Source organism: Hevea brasiliensis, chromosome 15 (genome assembly GCF_030052815.1).
Source record: "Hevea brasiliensis isolate MT/VB/25A 57/8 chromosome 15, ASM3005281v1, whole genome shotgun sequence".
Lineage (NCBI taxonomy): Eukaryota > Viridiplantae > Streptophyta > Magnoliopsida > Malpighiales > Euphorbiaceae > Hevea > Hevea brasiliensis.
The window spans coordinates 21,162,830-21,176,666 of NC_079507.1; the positions used below are offsets into that span (position 1 = coordinate 21,162,830).

Below are 13,837 nucleotides of genomic sequence, written 5' to 3' on the forward strand. Positions count from 1 at the left end.
GACCATGACTCTCTTGTTAGGGCATTGAGAAGCTATGTGTCCACTACCCAAACACCTAAAACACTTCACATCTCTATTTCGGGTAGTAGTTACAACCTCCTTTCCTTTACTTTCTACAAATTTCTTCTCCACCTTCTTTTCCTTTTCCTCATTTTTCTTATATTTGCTAATAGCCTTTTCCCTATCCTCCTTCTTCCAGTTAGACTTCCAAGATGAAGTACCTGCATTTCCTCCAAATTTTGACTTGCTTTTAAGTTGCCTTTCTACCTTCATAGCTTTGTGGACCATATCCTCCAACTCAACATAGTGATGTAACTCAACAATATGAGCAATCTCCTTGTTTAGCCCATTCAAGAATCTAGCCATGGTGGCTTCTCTAACCTCCTCCACATTTGCTCTAATCATAGCAATTTCCATTTCTTTATGATAATCTTCAACACTTTTAGAACCTTGAGTCAATCTTTGTAACCTTTGATGTAGCTCTCTATAGTAATGACTAGGAACAAATCTCTTCCTCATTATAGTTTTCATCTCACCTCAGGTTGCAATTGATTGCTCATAATTTCTCCTTATACTAATCAACACTTGATCCCACCATACCAAAGCATAATCAGCAAATTCTACTGCTGCTAACTTTACTTTCTTCTCCTCTGAATAGTGATGACAATCAAAGACAACTTCTACCATCCTTTCCCATTCTAGATACACATCCAGATCATTTTTCCCTTGGAAAGAAGGGATGTTCACTTTAATACTTTTGATATTGTCATCTACCCTATTCCTCTCTCTTTCCTCTCTTCTTATCCTCCTATCCCCATTCCTCCTATCTTCAGCTCTTCTCTCATACCTACCCCTCCTAGGTCTTTCAACCTCAAAATCATAGTTATCAACCTCATCTTCATCAGATTCAACTACTGGAGGTACAAGATCCCTCCTATTTGGCCTTCTTTCATTTTGCCTATCTCTTTGCTCCAATCTTTCCAACCTATCTATGATTCCATTGCACACAACATACATTTTTTCAAATTGTTGTCTAACAGCCTGCATATAGAATGGATTTTCACCTTCCCCCTCACTACCATCACCCCTTCTAGACATGTTTTCAGACCTACAAGAAAATGGTTAGTGTAAAGAAAACACCTCACTCACTCCCTTATGTGTTTATACTCAACAGGGGACACTCCACTCGTGTTTAACTCAATAAGGCTTTTTCCCTCTTATGAACTCACCACTCTGTGCCTTTTACCTCTCTTGGCTATGTCCATAAGTTCTTATCAAACTCAAGTAACTCAAACCAAGACTGTAATCACAAAAATTTAACACGCAATAAAATTCTTGCACTGTCACACCCTACTCCTCGTAAGATGTAACATGCTCCCATAGTACACTTAATGAATTACCGTACTTCGCCTACCGGTAACCCATTAAATATACTACAAGGGATTTTAAAATAATTTTCGTTCATTTTTAAATTGGTGGGTAAATTTTTTTTTTCCAGATATTAAAAACCATTATTTAAAGTCCAAACATAAATCAAATTTTTAGATATTTAAAATTTTTGCAATTTTTACGAAAATTTCAGTATAGTGCCATTTGTATTTTAAGAAAATAGTTCTTCAAAACCTGAAAATAAAGACACTCCCAATACATTTTTCAATCACAACTCCATTATTCAATCTCATTACACAAATCAACACAAGCAACTCAATACACAGTTTAAATTAAATCAAACATTGAAATATCTCATTAAGATAACAAAATTAATATTTACATTCATGGGAGTATTAAAAATTTAGTAGTGCAAAACTTTATAAATACATGAAATCTCAAGATAACCTTACAATAATTTGTATTTGATTACAATCAAAAAATATATTACAAAAGAGTTGATACAACTGTTCAAAGGAAATTTCATACATATAATTACAGAATTACATCAAAATCTAATGTACAAGGGTATACCTATGATATACCCGAAGATAGTCTCACTATGTCTTTTCAGAAATCTTGCTCAGCTGCTTTATTATTCCTTTCACCTGCGATAGCATACAAAGCTATCACTGAGTGGTGAACTCAGTGGTGCACAAACTAATAATTTAAAACTTAATACAAGTTATGCTTGACAATTCATAATAAATAAAAATTTAAAATTTCTAAATTCTTCAAAATTCATAACATTCAGAAATCAATATTTTTATTCATGCAAATTATTCATTTGAATAATATTTTGATCAAATAGTAATTGTTTATCTACATTTCTTTTAAATCTTGAAACAATACAAAAATATTTTGAATTACCGATAAATTATTTATTTCAACCACAATTTATCAAACTATGCTTAATTTAAAGGGCATTACCAACAATTAACACAGTTGAACCCATGACCCAAAATTCAAATAGATGCCGTGTTGTACACCACGACATTTCAAACTCTCCCAATAACCGAGGCTAAAAGGGAGGAACAAAGACTAGCTAGTATATATGAGTACTCATTCAAACTCTTCCCCAACTGGCAAGCCAGAGAGGAAGGAACTCACCCCATCTAGTGGAGGAGATATCTCACTAGACAAGCTAATGAGAATTCACAACATATATTGCCATGTCAACTGTGGTTTCAAATCATATTCAAAACAATTTCTATTTACAAAGTGTTTACAAACCATTAACACATTGAATCATCATAAATTCATGCTCAAGGTTGGCAACACATCAAACTTAAAATTTACAGTCCTCAAAACCATGCAATAAATCCTTAAATGCATAAGAAAATTTACATTTAATTTATACAATTTCATTCAACAAATTAAAATCCTCAGCACAATAAAATTATAAATCATAAATAAACTTGTTTAAATCAATTTAGAAGTTAAAAGTAACAAAATAGCACACACAAACCTTATACGAGTCGCCTCTTGGCCTTGACTCGATGTCTCGGGTTCTTTTCCGGTATTTTTTTCCACTTAAACACACGGTTTCACAGTGTTTTAATATCGCAATTTATCATAACTCTAAAAATAAATTCAAATCTACTTATACCTAGCTTTAATATGCTAAACTTGACGTTCTTTAAAATTTGTATTTCGGGGTTACTATTCATGATACTATTCAAGTCAATATGTTGACTTTCTAATGCTTAATATGTATGGAAATTCCAATTTCACTCACATACCACATTTTGGTTACCTAATTTGTTGGTTTTGGTTATTTTCTCAAATTTTAAGTCTTTTAGGTAAAATTACAAATTTTCAGTTTTAGTGTCCTGTTTTGCACTATTCCATTGGTCATATTGCTGTTAGAATTTGGCTAAGTTTTCTTCATAGAAATTGTTTCTTATTATCTTAACTTTATTTCCCTTTTTGAATCACTCCAATTGTAGCTCAAGTTATAGCCATTTGAACATGGCTGGCCAGATTAGCCTAACCCAAATTTTTTAGGCACCAACTTGGTTCTGGCAGTTTTAGGTCACTAAATTTAGGTGGCTAAATGACTTAGTTAAGGGCATAATTTAGACTTATGTTCTTTATAAAAGTTGTAGGGCTATGTCTCAACTTTCTACTGGTAAAATTTCAGGTCATTTGGACCTACCTAACCCAAGTTATGGCTAAATGAACAAATACTATTCATTTGGTCATTTTTGTACAGGTCAGTTTGCCTAATCCAGATTTGGCCAATTTGTTCACTAAGTTATGGTCACTTTCTGGGCATGATTCCTCAATGAAAAATGTGTCATTTTGTGTCTAGTTTCATTCTCAATTGGCCTCACACCAATTGGGTTAGTAAATTTTCAGTTTTGGTCCCTGAAAGGACCTTGATCATGCTGCCTGCAGAATGACCATATGCAATCTGAATTTAAACCTAATTCTAACACTTCCTACACACCACAATTGGTCATACATGACCATTTTTCAACTCAAACAAGGTCAAACACACCATTTGGCCAATTCTCAAAATTTCATCTCTCAAACCCTAGGTCCAAAACCCTAACTTTCATAAAATTCAAATCTAATGCATTCTAAACACCTATCCATAGTCTACATACATAATTCAACCTAAACAACCATTCAAATGCATCAAATTCACTCATTTCAAGACCTAACCTACTGCTAGCTGAATTTCTATTTGGTCCCCAAGGATAGTTTTCTTTTAATTTTAAGTATATTTTTAAGTTAATTGAACTAAGAACATAAACATTTAACTAAAATATTCAAGTTTAGATCACTAACCTCTCTTTAAAGCTCAAATCCTTCAATTGGTCAACTTTCTTCCTTCCTTTTCTTCTTCAATCTACTTTTCAAGTTGCCAAAGTAGGGTTTACCAAGAATTTTTGGGGATTTAATGGAGAATTTTAGGGTTTGTGAAGCTTTAAATTAAGCTTCAATGGAGGAAACAAGAAAGAGATGAGAGAGAAGAGAAGTGGACAGCACTTGATGGAGGAAGAAGACCCATTTTTTTCTTTTAATTTTTAGTATTAATCTTGCTTTTGACTTAGTCAAATTTTGGTTAATTAAAATTATTTTTATTGCATTATGCATGAGGTAAGATGATAATGTAATAATCCACTTTTCTTTTCTTTTTCTATTCTTCTTTAATTTTTTTCATAGTTCTTTAATTTAATTTGCTATTCTGAAATTTTCATTTCTCCGATTTTATTGGACAATTAGGTCAGGAATCACCTCTAGAGGTGAATTGACTAATTTGCCCCTCGCCGGTCTGATCCGGTTTGCAAGTTATTTGATATTTCTTTCGGATCTCTGATCTAATTATTTGACCTGCTTAAAAATTATTTTTCATGATTTTCTTTTTTCACTGTGTTTGCAATAGTCGTAAGGACTGCGGCGTCACATTTTATGAATCGAAATTCGAGTTTAAATTGACATCGCAGTACTTCTCGAGAAGGTCATCCATCGCTGTGACTCTCGGCTCATTTAACTTATTATGTTCTGTTTTTCTTATTTATACTTAACTAGTTGACAATTACTAATTATTTATGTTCAAGGCTTATTTAGTTGTCTTAGATATGGTTCTAATCCTCTTAATTATCCAGACCGACACCGGTCACCAGAACAGTGAAATATACTAGGCTATGCAAATAGGGGTGTTACATGCACGTGACGGATCAAAACGAGTAATCAAGAAAGCAATAATGTGACTCAAGAAGTTAAGAAAAGAAAAGCTCAAGAATGGAAATGTAATGCCATAAGGAATCAAGAAAGAAGACACCAAAATAAAAAAGTAGTAAGCTAGAAAAGAGACAACCTAAAGAAGTGATATCAAGCTTAAATATCCAAGTTTACCACTAACTTATCACAACTACCAGCAGTTCACAAATACACCAAGAATTGCATCAATTTAGGATCACTATGCAAACGAGTGTATTTTAATCTGAAATTGAGTAGGCAAATGCAACCCAAAACTGACTAATTGCTGTTAGAATTTCAGGCTTTTCTTGGCAGATTTACTATGTAAACTAAATTTAATTATGTCTGTCGCAAAATTTTGGTTCCCCACACAAACGATTAAATTTTTAGCTGAGATTTAATTTAAGAATAGCTCAAATGTGGCAAAAACAACCTGTAAATTTTCAGGAATTTCTGGGCTGATTTGCTATGTGAACTTAATTTGATCGTGTCTGCCGCAAAATTTTGGTTCGCCACACAAACGGTTGAATTTTAAGCTAAAATTTAATTTGGGAACTACTGAAATGGGGTATAAACACTCTATAAATTTTCAAGAATTTCTGGGTCTATTTGCTATGTGAACTTAATTTGATCGAGTTTTCCGCAAAATTTTGGTTCAGCAGGAAAACAATATCAAACAACCCCTAAAATTTACACTCAATGTCTTAAACACACCCGAATAATGTTGGTACAGTTTCAGGCCAAATAGGTAAGTCAAACTCAATGACACAAATAAGCTCTCATGCTTGATATCAAAATGAAGAAAGCAAAATAGATAGCTAGAATAATGGCTTTGGCTTGATTAACCCAAAACCCTAAGACAAACTCAACAAAACAAATTTTTAAACAAACAGAACATACTAAACCCCAAGAGCCAATTTCGGTCAAGCATACAATGAACAAAAATGTGAATAACAGAAACACAATAAGAAGCAAAACAAGGTTTAGCAAGAAAGAACCAGGTGCAAGATGAAGAAGAAGAAGCAAATATGAAACTAGAGCCCAACAGCAAATATGAAAAAGGTAACAAACACAAAGTAAGCACAAAGAATAAGAAGCAAACAGAGAATCTACCTTGTTTGGACGTCCCTTTGCTCTGATACCAAAAACTGATGTGAACCCTCAAGTAATTGGTAACTTGAAAACCCACATTCAAGAATTAAAGGAACAATATGGAAAGTACCAAATCAAGATGTATGAATTTGATTCTTTGAACCAGCACAATCAGATTGCTGTATAATTAAAAGAAAATATCAGAAATGGGATTCTTGACCTAATTCATATGGAGAATGAATAAACCAAGAATATTATACATATTAAACCTTATAAGATAGAAATCTCAGCAAGTTAATGAGTTTCACAAGAATAAAGGCAACAGCCAATTTACTCACTAATGAAGCAGAAACAATCTTTCATTAATATTCAAAGTGTGTCCTCCACCTCTCTCATTACACTTGTATTTATAGTCTGTTGGCCCCAAAGCTAAAGACAAAAATATCCCTACTATAGTAACAGCTGCAAGGAGCTTTAAGTCCAAACAAAAATTAATCTATCAAACTCCCAACAAAAAGCAAATTTAATACAGTAGCAATAAGGGCATTTAAGTCCAAAAGAGATGTGGTTATAATAGCAAGGAATATTCCTTCAAAAAGGTGCTAGCAGCATATTTCACTCTTTATGTGCGTGGAATAGATGCATGTACATGGGTTGGATTTGGTGCATGCATGTCCACAGGTTATTCCATGTAACCTAATGCTCCACATGACATCTGGTCACTTCCAAGCTTAATTTTCACCAAATTTAATCCTTTATAATTTTTTTCATGCCATTCTAGCTTATAATCCTTGCTCCTTAAGATTTCACAAATTAAATTTTGAAGTGATTTAGCTCTAGCTCTAGTAATTGGACCTTGGATGAAATCCTTTGGCATAGATGTAGCTTGATTTTCATCAAGTGTTATCAAAGCGAAATGCGACACTAAGGCGATAGAGTGCCCTATGGCCTCAGGCGAGAGGCAAGAGGCGTGGCGAGGGCTTTTTTGAAGCAAAACGCCACAACCTTATATATATGTGTGTGTGTGTGTGTACTTATAACATAAAAATTCATACTTTTAAATATTTGATAAAAAACAATAATTTAATAATTCCCATACAAAATAAATAACTAATTAACCAGATAAAAAGCAAAACTAATTAAATTAACAAGAATAACAATTAAAAAGTAAATTAATTACAAATAAATTAACAATACTCATATTAATTAATTAGTAAGAACAAAAAATAAAATTATGAAATTAACAATAAAATAATAATTACTATATAAAATAAACAACTAATGAGAATTGATGTCTAATTAACAAGATAAAAAGTAAAAATAATCAAACTAACAATAATAATAAGTAAAAGATAAATTAATTACCATTAAATTAACAATATCCATATTAAATAATCAACCAATCAATAAGTAAAATAATTAATTTAACAATACCCATGTTAAAAAATCAACTAATTAACAAGTAAAATAATTAATTCAATAATATCCATAAAATTTAACTAATTAATTAATAAAAATAAAAGGTAAAACAATTAAATTAATAGCAAATAATTAACTAATTAATAAAACCCAGCCAAAGTACCAAACCAAGAGAAGGAAAGGAAAAAAAAATGCAAAACTGTTGTAAGTCTATAACTGAGTACCGACAGCATAACAGGGCAAATAGAGGAGGAAGAAGCCAACCAGGGAGGATGAGAAGAAGAAGGAAAAGGAAAGAAAAAAAAAACTACTGCAGTGTTGTTGCATTCCAAAGAAAAGAGTAGGAGAGAAGGAAGAAGATAACAGAGAAGGAAGAAAATAACAGAAATAGAGGAGGAAGAAGAAGATGAGAGAGAGAGAGAGAGAGGAGACATACCTGGACTGGACAGACTCGATGCAGCTCCTAAAGTTGATGCAGCTCCATTTTTTTTTTTGTCGGCAACAGGTAAGTCTTTAGGGTTTTATATTTTTGTCTTAAAAAATAAAAAAAAGGGTTCTGCATCACTTGAAAGAGGCAACGCCTCTTGCTTCCCTCATGCTGCGCCTCGCCTCGCCAACCTGAGACGTCGACTCTACTGGTGCCAAGAGGGGCGACACAGTTGAGGCGGTAGAGGGGCACCTCGCATCACCTGGTGCCTCGCCTGAGCGCCTCTCACGCCTTTAATAACACTGATAGCAACATGGAACAAATTATTTAACAATCAAAAGAAATTTACTAAAAAAATGAATATATTTTAAAAAATTTTTTAAAAAATAACTATCCTTGTAGTTCACAAATCCTAACACTGTGTTTGAATAACTTTTTAGGGAGGAAAAAAAATAAAGTGAGGAAAATAAATAATATTTTCTTTTTATTATTTTCCTTTCTTTTGTTTGGATGAAAGGAAAATAAAAGAGATAAAAATAAAAATCAAATTATTTTTCATTGTTTGGAAAGGATTGAAAATAAGGAGAGGAAAGAAAGTCGTGATATATTTATAATTTAATCCCACATATTTTAAAAAGAAACTTAAATATAAAGGGTAATTTTATAATTTTATTATGAAAAGCTACTTTTTCTTACACTTCATTTTATTTTCCCTCCAAATTGGAGAGAAAATAACAAAAGGATTTCTTTCTTCTCTTTATTTTCCACTCTTTTTCAAACAAAATAAAGTGTCAATCCCTCCTTATTTTCCCCAAGTTATTTTTTCTCTCCTTATTTTCCACACATCTAATTCATACCTATTACTTTCTACCATGAAAATTAAAATCCGGCTCTCCCATTAGCATCAAAATCTATTATATTCCTTGCATGGCATGAAATTAAGTATTATTTTTACTGTCTGAATACATCGATATCACCAGGTCAAAGATAGAAGAAGAAGAAGATGACACAAATTAGGCAAAGACATAAAAGAGAAAACTAAGTCCTACTTCTTACCAAATCCACCCCAAAGAGACTGCCAAAAGACAAGCCAGTTCTTCTGAGCCTTATTCCAACTCAATAGTGAGCCTTCCCTCATTGGATCCCAATTGGAAGACATAATACCATAACTCACAGCCAACAAGGCAGTATTAAGAAAAAGAAGGACCCTATGAAAGGCACACATGTGGGCACTTCAATCTTCAATCCAACCTTCAAGTAGTAAAAGAACGGAAAGAATAATAACCCAATAAATAAAGGAATTCCAATAGAAAATCCCATCCTGCTAATTATCCCGTTGGTCACTACCTATAGAATGATGCACGTATTTGGTTCATCATCATCATCATCATCACAGACTATCTTTCATTTCTTGGTCTTTTTGGTTTTCTTTGGAGGAGTACCAAAGCCTTTTGGGCTTTTAAGGTAGCATACAGTGGCCTAGAGTATGAAAAATGACATTGATTTGGGTAGAAAATGTGTTTGGAAATTGGGAATTGGAAGGCTTGTTTGATTGCATCAAGTGAAGATGTAAAGACTGAGGCTTGTTCAAAGATCTGCAGAGCAGACACACAATATAACTATAAATAAGCAATAAATTGATTAAGGAATTTTATCATATCAGCATAAAGTTTGAAACTTTATCGTATTGTGTGAGCAAAAAAGAAACTTGTTCTTATTTAATTATATCTTTACAGCCCACAGAAAGGACTCAAATTATAATTCATCAACGAAAACTAAATTATAAAGGGAAATAAAAAATGGATAAACATAAATATATCACAGAAAGAAAAAGAAATTCAGAGGTTGAAAAGAAATTGCAAGTGAAATGTTGAAATTTTTACCTTGGAAGAAAGTGATAATGTGGAGGATGATGGCCCGGTCAGTTGTGCTTGTATTGAAGCCATTAACACATTCTCTGAAGCTCGCTCTATCTCCCTGCAGATACACATAAAAAAGGGACAAGGGTGTGGGAGTCGAGGGAAATTTTTAGGAGGAAATGGTGAAATACATGAGGGCATTATAGTAATTTCACATCATATAAAGTGATGGCATTATGGTCTTTTAACACTTGCAATGTGGGTCCTCAACTCAGTAGGCTCTAATTTACTGGGAATGCCTTCACTAAATTTAATTGTGCTAAAAATTAAAAAAAAAATAAATTGAGAAAAAGAAAGTTAATTTATGTTTTATTGTATTATTTGATTATTATCTGTGAGAAAATGAACAGAAAAGAAATAATAATATATAAAGTCTATTTTTATTATTATACTATTATTTTGTCCTCATTTACTACTACAGTCTGTTATTTTTGCTTTTCGTCTTGCATAATTTTTCCTTTCTTATTTCTTTCTTTTCACTTCAAATTAGTGAATTTTTTTTAGAGATTTAGAGTATACTTTATTTATTTTATAGAAAATATCTTTTAAAAAATATTTTTCATATTTTTTAGTATTTAAAACAATCAAAAAAATAATTTAATGAAAATTATTTTTCTAATTAAATGAAAAATTAAGTTTTTTTAAATAATATGGCTTCCTTTTTCCAAAAGAGAAAATAATTTTTTAAATTTTAATAATCTTATTAAATATAAAATAATATATATGCATAATATAAGTATATATTATTATTTCAATATTACAATTAAATAATAAAAAATATTTTCTTAAAAAATAAATTTAATAAGAAAATTTTTTCATAGAAAATTTATTTTTATGAAACAAATGGAACCTTAATTTCCATTGTTTTTCCTATATTCCTTTCTTAAATTGCTGTCCAAACAAAACAAACCAAAGAAATGATATTTCATTTATTTTTCTTTTCTAGCCACTTCTCTCAAAACAAAGTTTAAATTTTTTTAGGCTTTGTTTAGAATGAATTATTTATAAGAAAAGAATTTAATTGAATTCTCACACAATTATGCTTAATTTCTATTTCTTTGAAAATGAAAATTTTTAAGTTAAAAACAATTGAATAACAATTGAATTCTCTTATTCTAAACTTAAGAATTAACTAAAAAGAAATCAATTGAATTAAATTTTTACAAAATTTTATATTCCAAACATGGGTTTAAGAAATCAGTGTAAATTAATATTTTATTTTATTAAATTTTGCTATTTTTAACACTTTTATCCCATTATTTTGAAAAATAGATTAAAAGCAAAATGCTGATTAATATAATAAATTTTAGAGGAAACTTGATTTTTATAGAGCAATAATTAAGAAGCAGAATGTAATATCCCAATCTAGTACAGAATATGAATATAGAACTATGGCACAATCTTTGTATAAAATGGTATGGATGTATCATGTATTGAGTGAAGTTAGTCTTAAGACCTCATTATCTATTAAGTTGTGGTATGATAATTAAAATGCTCTCCATATTGCTTTTAATCTTGTGTTTCATGAGCAAACTAAACATATTGAAATTGACTGTCATTTTGTTCATGAAAAGATTTACCCAAAAAAAAAATTATTTTGATAGGACATGTCAAAACTAGAGAGCAATTAGGAGACATATTCACAAAAGTTCTGAAGAATTCAAATTGATTATATTTATAACAAGTTGGGAATTATTAACATTTATACTCCAATTTAAGGGAGAGTATTAAGGAAAATCAACTTATGTATGCATTCCTAATTAGCTAATTATTTATTTTCCCCTTATAGTTAGTATAGATTTAGGGATTATGTATTCCTATTTAGTCATATCTAACTTGTATGTAGTTATATCCATTTTTTACCTAAAGAAATACACACAATTTATTCTCTACAGTTACACTTTATATAATAAAGTGACTTTAATTTTGAAAATTTTTGAATTGATAAAATATTAATAAACATTAATAACAATCAATCAAATAAATTTATAAAATATTTGTCAAAATAATTCTTTTTTTACTTAATTAAAAAATGTAAGTATTTAGTACAATTAATTTCTGCATGACTGATGTTGTTCTCCTCTTTTATGGGTATGGAATGATAAATCTTGGGGTTTGGATCTGCAAAACAACATAAAAGACTACCACTCTGATGTTTAAGTTACTATTGGGAACTTGACTTTTGAAGAATGAGAATGTGATTAAGAGATTAAAATACATAGCTGATGATATTTTATATAGGCTTTGATATAAATTCTTGTTAGAATTAGGAGTTTGTTTCATAATGGACTTGAAAGTCCACTTTAATTGATAGTTCTAAGAATGTTAGGACTGTCATCCTCGCCAAGTATCTTGGCATGCATCTGGTGATCCTTATTTGTGAATGAATTATCCATGCTGTTAGTGCGAGTGTCCGAGCTACTACGCGTAGCTTGAATCCCGCTAGAATATCCACCTATTTGTCGATTACTCGGTGCTCACCCGTGAGTACTATTTTGGAGGTTGTGATATCAATAACATTAAACTATAAGCAACTTCGTTGCGAATATTCACTTCTCTCATCCCCACATGCTACAATGATATCACTTTCTCCCAATTGTCTATGTGGATTTGGCCATATCATTATCTATAAGCTCAAATACTTTTGTAAGTTAGAAAATATTACTTAATAAGCCGTTAGCCTCTATAAACACATAAATAGAAGCTAAGAATGGAGCGTTAAGAATAAAGTTAGTTGCTAAAAAGAGATTTGAGAGACAACATTGCAAAGAAGATGGGAATGAGTGAGAAAAGGAAGAAGTTCTCTTGGGAGCTACGAGCATGAAAAAATTGGAAGGATAACTAACCAGCAAAGTGTTGCAGTCTTGCACCATGTTGAGATTGTCATCGAATTGCTGAATGTGGCATGGCTCATTCAAATCCGTCAATAGGGTTCTTTGGATTTCAGTCGCAGTTGCTAGCTAGTTTTCTTCAAAATTTCAATAGCAGAGAGAATACCAAAAACCTAGCATTTTATATTGGTATAAATATAAATACTTGAAATTATTAAGGGTAGTTTCACAAGGAAAAAAGATTAAATAAGTTTTCATACTTTTAGTTGAGGATTACATTAGTCTAAAATTAAGTTTTTTTTTACTAAGTAAGAACATAACTTTCTAATTAAGGCTAAATAGATCCACTTTTTAGAAAAAAAAAATTATTTTCTTTATTTTTTTAATAATAAAAAATTAAAAGAATAATATATTATATAGTTATTATTGATCATGTTCTTCAGTTTCTCTTTCTTAAATTTTATTTTAATTAAAAATAATAATTTTTTTAATATTAAAAAATTAAAAAATATTTTATTATTAAAAAATAACATTTTATTAAATAAATTACTTATTTAACCTTAATTATAAAATTCAGTTTCATCTTACCCAAAATTTAATTTTAAACTCATTTAACTACAAGTAAAGCTTATTTATTTATTTTTTTAATTTTCATACACATAAAATATAAAAACAGTTGCTTAAAATATTGATTTTCCAATAAGCATTAAAAGAAACTCGAGTTTCGAATAAATCAAACTCAGTTTGGGCACTTGACCAACCAAACAGTTTAGATAGGGGTGAGTATTATTCGGTTCAAACTGAATAAATCAAATTGAATTGTCTTACTTCGATAATTCGATTCAGTTTTTAAGATATTTCAGTTCGGTTCAGTTTTATATTATAAAAATTTCAGTTATTTCTGTTTGGTTTGATTTTGAAGAGAAAAAATCGACTAAATCGAATCAAACTGAATAGTTTTATTGATTTTTGAATTGATTTTTGAATTGATTTATTTTTATAAGAAATTT

The 13,837-nt window shown here is 30.6% G+C and overlaps 1 long non-coding RNA gene and 1 pseudogene across 1 annotated transcript; both read right to left on the reverse strand.

Moving 5' to 3' along the window:
- Window positions 1-1,746: 1,746 nt before the first annotated feature.
- LOC131173963 (uncharacterized) lies at window positions 1,747-8,259 on the reverse strand. Its single transcript, XR_009144298.1, has 2 exons — window positions 8,087-8,259; window positions 1,747-2,036 (listed from the first exon to the last, which is right to left on the reverse strand). It is a non-coding gene; the product is annotated as an uncharacterized LOC131173963 (long non-coding RNA).
- Window positions 8,260-9,122: 863 nt separating this feature from the next.
- Window positions 9,123-10,071, reverse strand: LOC110670741 (protein PAM68, chloroplastic-like; annotated as a pseudogene).
- Between the last annotated feature and the right edge of the window lie 3,766 nt (window positions 10,072-13,837).